The following is a 9,786-nucleotide window of genomic DNA, read 5'->3' as shown; positions in this document are numbered from 1 at the left end:
AAAAAATAAAAACATCCCTGGAGGGAGCCGATCCAGGGTCTCAGTTTGTGTAGTCTTCACCTCCCTCCACTGCGGCTCTGCCTGCCCATGGTTGTTCTGTTTCCTCTTCCTCCTAGCTCATGGATTCTGCTTCCACGTGGATTCTCCTGACTCACAGGGGACTTCCACGTTCTCCCTTGTCTGTCTGAGTGTCCCTCTCTGAAGTGTTTACATTCAGATTCTGACTAAGAGGAGATGTGACGAGCTGTCACTCCACAGAGAAGCCCTCTCTGACAGGCACGGCGCTCACAGTAGGATTTCTCACAGGCTGCTGGTCTTTCTGAAGCCCAGTCTGCAAAGTACTGACTTCCTTTGGGTCCAGAACTTACCCTCAACCCAATCAGCTACCCCAGTAACTGCTGTTTCCTGTGGCATTCAACATGTGTACCAGGAACATCTTCTGGCTTCTCTGTACAGAATTAAGCTACGAAGTAGGACAAACAGCCCAAGTATTTTGGATTCCTCTCTATGGCTTCTAAGTGTATGACTCTTGAAGGGTTCCTGGATTTTGTTTCCTTCATTACTTGGATAAAATATCACTGTGCCAAAGACTTCCACCATAGCCTATACAAGACAGGGACACAGCCCTCTCATTTCACTCAATCCGCTCATCCCTTCAATACTTTCATCAAATCTGCATTAATGGCCTATTGTTCTAGGGCAACGGGCTGGCTCAGTCGCTTAAGCATCTATCTGACTCCTGGTTTTGGCTCAGGTGGTGATCTGAGGGTCGTGAGATCGAGTCGCACACTCAGCGTGGAGTCGGCTTCAGTTTCTCTCCCTCGGCCCCTCCCACTTGTGTTCTCTCTAAAATAAATAAATAAATCTTTTAAAAAATAGCCTATCATTCTCCCACTACCAAATGTGCCATGTGATTTCAGAACATCCTGATAAGAACAGTATAGATCTGCTTCTGACTTCTGTTTCTACCACTTCAGCATCAGAAAAGCTAAATAACAAGATTGGTAGTAATGGTATCATAGCTGACTTATTAGCTACCAGGCACTATATAAGGAATTCTATTACATCTGTGAATGCATTTATCGCTTGTAAAAGCCTCCATACAACAAGTAGTATTATTATCCCCTTTTTTGCAGGTAGGGAAACTGAGTTTAAGGGACTGGGGTCACACAGTTCCTGGAGAGGCAGAGCCAGATGGCCCGACCTCCGAGCCTCTGCCCTTCCCCATCATGCTAATAACCACATATTTCGTGGCCATGCATTCAAGAGTCAGGAAAACTTGGACTGAAATCCAAGGTTTTTCACTTTTAGTTGTGTGGCCTAAGTTTTGTTATCATCTGTAATGTGGAGTTAATTCTCTTACAGGATTGTCGGAATAATTAAATGAGATCATACATAAAGAGTACTTAGCATCGTGTCTAAAAAGCAGTAAGTGGCTATAAGTTGTAGCTCATTAGTACTGTACTGAGCCCTATTCAGAATGTTAGCCTCAAATCAGTATTAAATAAATATCAACTATTAATTGTTTATCTTGTGACAGCATACTGAAGGCCATACAAACAAAAAACAGACAAGCATGGCGCTCACACTCAGACATCTTAGAGTCTGAAACTATCAACGCTGCTCTCAAGTTCAGAAAAGAAAGCACAGAGAACTACCCATTGATGAAATGCATGAACTGAACAAAGGATTGGACAAGTCCATCAATCTGAAGGGGAAATGTGGTGACGGAGGAGGGAAGGTGAAGGTTGTATGTGGGCTGGTGTGGGACACGCATATGGAGTTAGTACCGCATCCCGCCATCCAGGGAATACTTCACAAAGAGGTAAGAACTAAGGGAAACCCTGAAGGTGAAGAAGAGGATCATGGAACTTTTGAGAGGAGAAAAACAGAAGGAAATTTGTGAAGGGACAGAGGACTGAATTTCCTGAGTTTCTCTCATTAGATGATTTGCTTAATGAATTGAGCTAACATCACTTCCCGCTTTGTGTCTTCTCAAATTATCAGGATTTCCTGAGCCATCTGTTCTTCCAAGCTATCTATTGGTTATCCTAGATGCTTAAGGGCAAAATATGTGTTCATCTTCCCCAGCCTCCAGTTAGGTGCCCAGAATTTAGTACGTGCTCAATAAGTGATTATTTGATGAACCTTGGTGACCACATGCAGTGAAAACTCCTACATTCTAATAAGGTCCTGCATGCCTAACTATGTGTCACACTGTTATTAATCTCAGCATCTTTCTACCACCATCATCTTATTTGACCTGGTGCCAATTGCAAAGACGCATATTTGTTTCTCTGCAGTAAAAAAAGAAAAGAAGGAAAGAAAGAAAAGCTTCTGGCAGCATGATTAACACAAGTTCACACACACATATGACTGACAGCCCCTAATAAAAGCGTCAAACAAAACAAAACAACAAACAAAAACCATCAGAATGTTGGAGAAAAGAACTGGCTCACAGATCTCAGCAAACTAGTTGAAAGGTCTTTATGGAATTGTTCTATCGGCCGCAAAGTAATTCTGTATTGACACGAGTTTGAATAAGGTTAACAAAAGATTTTTCAGCCCCCAATTTAACTTCAGAGCATTCACATCAAGGCAAATGGCCATGGTAGCTTTAAAGTTTTAATATACATATTCTGCATGAATGGAAAATTGTTAAATGAGGAGGAAAAAAACATTCTGATATAATTCTTGCTTCATTTAGTAGAGAATACAAGAAAAACTAACCTTTCTGAGATACTTTATTCTTATTCAATGAACAGTTCAACTTTTACTTTTCCCTCAAACATTGGTATTTATAATTAGTTTTCTTTGTACTTTTAAAAGAAAGACATAGTGTTAAGAAAAGACTCAAAATGAGTTATATTTTGTTCATTAACATTGGCCATTCACATTCTTAGCATCTCATACGCCATTGTAAAGTTAATTCCAATTCAGTGGTTTCAGAAGAGTTTTTGTTGTTGATAATAACTAAGCATAAAAGGGAAGCAAGTGCAGGCGTTTTTTTACACGATCATCACATTTTGTAATGCAAATAACTTTTCCAATCTAACTTTTTAGCTATGTGACAAAATTAACTATATTTGAGAGGGAATTCTAACTTTTTTGTATTAGATACGTTACTCATAGAAATAGATTATTATATGCTAAAAATATTGGGAGTAAGAAAACACTAATGTTGTGCATGTCAGAAAGTGTTGCAAAAGGGGCATTTACACTGCCTCTGTTCATCCAACAAAAGGACTCGAGTTCGGTATGGGTTCCAATTTACCCTTCTGATTGGATGCCCATGGTAAACACTAGTGGCATTCACTTAGGAACAATATTACCCAATCGATCCATTTAGGAACCAATTCTGCCCAGTTCCCTTTCCTCTCAGTAGATGACTAGCCTCACCTCCTACTTCACAAGAATAGAGATCTCAGCTTTCTGATAACAGATCTACACACCTTCTGGAGGTGAAACTTGTCTGTTTCTCCCTATCGCTAGGTCCCTTCTCCAATGTAAAGTCAATTCCTCAGCTTATGCTCTGGGCCCATTTCCTCTCGCCTTTGCTGGATTCTTACTTAACACTATCACTGACCTCTTCTTTTCCTGCATTTTTTCTTACCTTTCTTGTTAATTTCATTCCAGGTTTAAAACAGTTTGAAGTCTCCTCCATCCTAAAATAAAAGTCCTTCCTCTTTTACCGCTTACTCTTCCAGTCACTGCCCTATCTCTTCTCCTGGACAGAGAAATGTCAATATAATTCTGTGTTAACTCACTACCTCTATTTCTCACCTCCCCAAACTCAATTCTTTTCCATATGACTTTCATCTCTTTCTCAATCAAAATTCTCTAGAGGTTGTCAGTGACTGCAATGACAATGAATCCAATTAAATTGTTCAGTCTTCATCTCACTTAACCTTTCAAGAGACTCCGTCAACCTTCCCTCTGAAAAGGGAACCTTCAGAGGGAACCTTCCCTCCCTCCCTACCAGCTCTGATGGCATTATACACTATTGGCTTCCCCTGGCTACTCTCCAATCTCCTTGGTTAATTCATTCTTCTCCGAATACCCTTTTAAATAAGAGGGGGCTCCTCAGGAATTAGCCACAGGTCTGCCCTCTGTTTCCACTTCATACTCTTTGTTTAGATGATCTCATGGCTGCCAACACCATCCAGATGTCAACAACTTCCTATTTAAATATATAACCCAGACCTTTTCTTGGAGTTCCAATACCAATACATCCCACTGCCTACTCAACATTACCAGATGAAGGCCCGAAGGCACATTAAATTCAGCATGGCGCAAACCAAACTTAGGGCCTTCCGCAAAAACCTAGTCTCCCTCTAGCTTTCCATATCTTAGAGAATGGCAACTAACACCATCAGGCTACACACACCAGAAACCTAAGAGCCAATCCTGACACCACACCCCCTTCTTCCAGCCCTGCCAGTTACTACTTACCTAATTTCCACATCCTTCCCTCTGTCTCTACCACTACCACCCTCGACCAAACTACCTTCTCTTACTCGGACTATTGCTCGAGCTTTCTAACTGGCCCTGCCCATATCCAAAGTTGACCTTCAATCTGTTCTTCACACCACAGCCAGAGTAAGCTTTTCAAACTGTGATCTGCTTATTTCATTCTCTAGCTCAAAATCTTGTGATGGACCCCCACTGCTGTCATGATAAGGAACAAAATATCTGATGTGTTCTCCAAGGCTCCAGGTGATCTGATCCAGACATGTCTTCACAACACCTTCCTCCTCTCTCTCCACCCCAGCCACACCAACCTTCTTTAGTATTCTCAGCCCGTCTAATGGCACTCTCCATTTTTTCTTCATTGCCTTTATCATACCTTTTACATATTTATTTTTGGAGTACTTGATTATCTGTCTCCTCCAAAAAACCAGTTTTTAAAATTATCCCTCAGCATTTTGTTCACACATAGCCAGTGTTCCCCACACATCTATTGGATGGAAGTCTAAATTAGGGATATTAGACTTGTGATTAATCAGTTAAAACTACAGGAGCAGATGAGCTCAGCTAGAATGAGAAGAGAAGTAGATCCTGAGAGAGCTGCCCCAAGGTACCTTCCTTGGGTACCCAAGGAAGAATGTGTAGGATAGTTAAGGTTGTAGGAAATTAAGCCAATATGGCATATTTTAAGTAGCTCTGGAAACGTATTTTCTTAGCATAGGTTATCCCCCCCCCCAATTTTACTTGTTTCTCCTCAATTCTTAACAGAACAGGGTATGCAATTTCTCGTGGATATACTATGGAGTAGAGACTCACCTCGTAACCTAGGGTGAAATAAGTACCAACTTCACTTGTTTTCATTGATGTGCAATAGAAAAATAATCATCGAGTTTACTCTAGAGGTCCCCAAGGCACGGTTCCCTCAGGAATTGGCAGCACAGGTGTGTCACACACATATCTGCAAGGTGCAAAGTTTTCACTGTCTCAGAGGCTGGTAGGAGTGTGAATAAAGGACCCACTTGGTGAAGAGGCTGTGACAAGCCTCCTCTGCTTTCTGAAAGTCACATGCCAGTCATCCATCTCCCTTCTCCTAGGAAGAATAGCTTACATCTCTCAATAACAAGGCAGCAAGAAATCCAACAGGAATACTGAACCTCATAAAAATGATGCCGGATCAAATATAGGGTACTCACTCAAGTCTAGATTTCAGATAAACAACAAATAATTTGTACTATAAATATATCCATGCAATATTTAGTTACACTAAAAAAGGGATTCATTTATTAGAAATTCAAATATACCGGGTGTGCTGTATATTTATTTGCTGAATCTGATAACCCTAACCAAAGTCCACTCATTGATTGATTCATTCACTCATTCATTCTTCAAATATATTTGAGTGCCAACTGTGAGCCAGTCTCTGTTCTAGCTGCTAAGGCTCAGCAGTGAACAAAATAAAATCCCTCACAAACTTTTAGTCAATAATGAAAACTAAACCTAGATGCCTGTAAAACAAACCTGGCAGGGTTCACTGTCTGAGGAGTGGCCCCAACCCACCACTCAGCACAAGATGTCCCCGTCAAAAGACATACAGTTGGTATCCCCTCAAAGACTCGCAGTCTCCTTGTTAAAATATTCTTTTCTTAGAAGAATAGATAGTCACACCAAAATGTTAACAGGGATTGTCATTGGGATTGGGAGTTTGAATAATTTTCTTTCTTTTCCTACGTCTCTGCATTTTCCACATCTTCTAAATGTATACATATTATTTATAAAAATAGTATGAATTGTTCCATCAACTCAAGTTGTCACTTTTTAAATAAAAGATTCAAGCCCTGATCTGTATCATTAGCAAGATGTCTATTATCTATTGCTGAGATGTCCCTTATCTCCAGAATTGTCCGGGTACTGTAGCAGCCCCAAAGCAGTTGCGGGTGAGGGTTGGGGGGTGGAGGGCAGAGATCTCATCACTGAAGCAGGGCTAGCACCAGAGTCTACTTTCCACCTCTTGAAGGCTCTATTCCTGTGGGAAGTGTGTCCTGTGCCTATACCAACAGCAGGATCTGAGCCTCTAGGGAATGGCTGCCTGCCTAGAGGCTCTCTACAGTAGGGTCCACACACTCCTTCAATAATCCACTGTGCACCTGAGGCTCTGGCAGGGATTTCAGGGAGGCCAACACCCAGGCTGGTGAAATTAGCAGTTTCCCTTCTGGGGTTCCAAAGCACTTTCCTGGCTCTCCTTTCAGGAGAGAAAAAAAAGGTACAAATGTAATTTCTAGAAGGGCCTCCCCATGTATCCATAGAGAATACATAAAAATAACATAAAGCATACTGAGCCTACATCCCACCATTCACCAATGGACTTGATATGGATTTCTTAAGCTCTTATGTCAGACAAAGCTTTTCTTTCATTACCCTTATCTTACTAGGTAACTAACTCATAATGGTAAAATCCTTCATTTGGACTAATTTTTAGAATTAGAAATAAAGCTGAATGTATCAAGGTAATGTGCCCTGACATACATTTAATGGAAAACTGTTCATTTTTAAATGATATTTTATTTCACTGGTCATGGTATGATCTCTTATGCCTAACAATTCATAGCTATCTATATATAATTTAAAAAAAAAACAGAGCTTGCCTTAAACAGAATTTTCATCATGAGCAAAACTGTTAGGAAGACTTTCCAATTCATACATCACAGGCCACAGTTAACATTTTTATCAGAATGAGTCAAAATGATAATTAAATAAAATAAGCTTCAGCCTCACAAGGCCTAAGTCATAGGATTTTAGTGCAGGAAAGATGATAACCAAGAACGCTTTTATTTCCCAGCAGAGGAAACTGATACCCAGACAGGCAAACGTACAAGATCCAACTAGCTTACCATGCATTCAGCAACACGTTCAGTTCACAACTCTGACATGCGAGCCCTCGGATAGCAATTCCAAGGATGAAGACATTGTACATGGAATTATCTGGCCAGGCCTCCTCAATCCCAGGCCAAATTTTTTTCCTTCCCTAGAAGACAGGCTATTGCAATGGCCTCTGTTCCCTCTGGGACATTGAATTGAATGGCATTTAATGCCTGGTTGCATTAGCGAATACCCAGCCAATATCCCACACTCTGAGGGTTTCACTCACTGTCAAGGGGTCACCTGCACACCCATATACTAATAAGCTCTGTTTGAAAATAAAGAAGGAAATGAAAATAAAGAAAGTTTGGAAAATTAATTATTTCCAAAGTCATACAAATAACTTTGAATCCAGTGGTATTATCAAATCCCCACATGACTTTGAATGCTTTCTCCTTCATTTCAAGTCTCTACTAAATTATCTATGCCCCGGAGCATGAAAATGCAGTGCATAAATCAAAAACAGGTTGTTGGTTGGTTGTTGTTGTTTTTTTTTTTCCTGTGCTGTTACAGAAATGTCAATTTGCCACATCATTTAGCAGCAGAGAAGGCTATACAAATGGGAGAGGGAAAGCATGAGCAGACAGCCTGATCACTTGGGAAAAAACTTGGGACCGAAGGGAATTCCTTAGTTTCAGAGAAAGGTATTATCAGCATGTAGATAAAAGAGGAGGCGTGAAGAATTGCCTCCCCTCCCCAGACTGTCTGGGTTTTTTATTTACTCCTAACTCTCTCCCACACACTGACCCCTTCTGGCTATCCACAACACCATCGTCGTCACTGTCGTCTTGGTGTTTCCCTTTTAAATTTCTTTCTTTTTTTTTTTTCCCTAATTAACTGATGGTTTCCCTAGCTGAGACAAAATCCAGATTCCTTATCTAACTTGGCAAGCAAGAATCCATGTTTTTGAAATACACGGAGGAAAATGAGTATGTACGCACCACCAGAGGACACACCTGGAAGAAGGTATTTGCTTCCATGGAAAAGTCCTTAGGCTTAGGTTTAGGAGAGCTGGATTCTGGTTCCAGGTCTGACATTCAAATATAAACATCTCCAGATCTAAATTACTCACCCTGTACATTTGCTCCCAATCAAGGCAATGTCAAATTTATCTCCCAACAGAGACCTGCTCCACTGGACATGACCTTTTACTGTCTCCCACCTACATCCTATTGATTCCTTGTTCTAAGTGTTCCTTCATGGCTTTAGTCATTGACTTTTCACCAGTCACTCATTCATCAAATCTAGATTTAACCTCCTTCCTTAACATCTACCCTTTCCTACGAGACCATCCTCAACAAGAACTCAAATTCCACCTCTGGATAGCTTCAATTCCAATGTCATTGGCTCTGCCCTGCTCTGAAGTCCTCTCTCCTTCTGCTAGCATCACACATTTTTCGCTTGGTTATATAATGTCTCGTGTTATTGTTTTAGAATTTGTTTGCATTATTTATTCATTGCTTCACTGGGTTTGCCTTGGCTCCCATCTGAGTTCTGAACTCTTACTCTATTTAATCAAAAGTCCCAGTTTCTTGCTCCAGTTCTCAACTACTTCTAACTACTCTGGGCAAAACCAACAGTATTCCATTTTCTTAGATAAAAAATAAGATCTTTAAAATTGCTTCCAGCTCCAATAGCATGGAAGTCTGAGATTTTCTTTACTATTTAAAAATTCAGATTTGTTCCTTTGAGTTTTATTATTATCACTCCTTTCAATTCCTAGCACAATTATAGCATTTCATACACTATTTCCTTGAACAACACAGGTTTGAACTGCACAGGTCCACTTATATGCAGGTAGATTCTTTTTTCGATAAATACAGTACCGTAAATGTATTTTCTCATGATTTTTTTTAACATTTTATTTTCTCTAGCTTACTTTATTTAAGAATAGAGTATGGAACATACAAGATATGCATTAATTGACTGTTCGTGTTATCAGTAAGGTTTCTGGTCAACAATAGGCAATAGTTTTGAGGGAGTCAAAATTTATACATGGATTTTCAACTCTGTAGGGGGTCAGCACTCCTAATCCCCACATTGTTCAAGGGTCAACTGCAGATGCTTAATCAAGGAGAAAGTTTAAATGAGGCCAGTGAGATCATCTAACCCTAACCCTGGCTACTCTGTGGAAGTGCCAGAATTCAAGGGTTGAAATGAAGTGTCTTTGGAAGGGTCCCTCAACTCCTAAAGCTTTTGCTATTTAGCCCTGAGCTTCATCAAAATGTCTTTTCCCCCCATTCAAAGCACTGAAGAAGATGCTATACACACAGCTCACTCCTTATTGGAAGAAAAAAGCTCCCTAAAAATCCATCTTCAAAGCTTATGATTTCCAACCGATGAAAGGCAATTCCTTTACCTCCAAAGGCCATAAGTCTTCTGTGTTTTTAAATAAAGGGAAGG

This window comes from Eumetopias jubatus, unplaced genomic scaffold (genome assembly GCF_037043125.1).
Source record: "Eumetopias jubatus isolate StellerSeaLion01/CBP00866 unplaced genomic scaffold, mEumJub1_p1.0 scaffold_17, whole genome shotgun sequence".
NCBI lineage: Eukaryota > Metazoa > Chordata > Mammalia > Carnivora > Otariidae > Eumetopias > Eumetopias jubatus.
This window is presented reverse-complemented; position numbering follows the sequence as displayed.